The following is an 810-nucleotide window of genomic DNA, read 5'->3' as shown; positions in this document are numbered from 1 at the left end:
TCATGCCTTTCTGTCCAGCACCGTGCCCATATGCTCTGGTTAATGGTTAATAGGTGATAAACATCTCGAAACCAATTATATTTCTTAAAAATAGAGGAAACGCCTGAAACAAGTGCCTATCATCATAGCTCGTCATACAAAATACAAGATCAGGCGACCAGCTGGTAACCACCCAAGAACAAAGCCTTGCAGCAAGATTATGTAACCTTTTGCCCTTTCTCATGGAGACCTTTATCTATAAAAGCTTGTTATCCTCTGCAATAAATCGCACTCAGCATTCACTCCTCTTGTGTGTGAGTTGTCTGTTTGCCATCTCCCCAACTGTTCCAGTTATCTCCACTAGGTGTCCTCCGTCTTCCCGAAAGAGCCAGTCAGCGGCATTCTGATATCTTTCAATCAATTGAGTGCTAGCCTGGAGCACAAATGCTTAGGGACAGTGTCAAAGCCCTTACTCAAGCCCCAGGACTGACGCCACAAAAAGGTAGAATGTTCAACTGCAACTAGAGAAAGACAGGACCTCATCACAGAGAAAGCTAGTAGTCTGGTGCTGACAGCTGCCACCTAACCTGACTTGGCCAGATGTAAACTGTTGCAACCCAGCTCCATGGGTTAGCCCTGTCATCCTGGTTTACCCTGGCTTACCACCAACATCCCGGCTACTCGGTGGGTTTAAAACTTGGCAGGAAGTCTGCTAGACTCTTTGAAATATGGCTTGAAGTGGTAGAGTTCTAACCTTGAGCAAATGGTGTTAGAACAGTACCCTATGCTTGGAGTTCAAGCCCCATGGCTAATCCCCCCAACAAGAAAAAC

Source organism: Dipodomys spectabilis, unplaced genomic scaffold (assembly GCF_019054845.1).
Source record: "Dipodomys spectabilis isolate Male_0828 unplaced genomic scaffold, ASM1905484v1 ptg000065l, whole genome shotgun sequence".
NCBI lineage: Eukaryota > Metazoa > Chordata > Mammalia > Rodentia > Heteromyidae > Dipodomys > Dipodomys spectabilis.
This window is presented reverse-complemented; position numbering follows the sequence as displayed.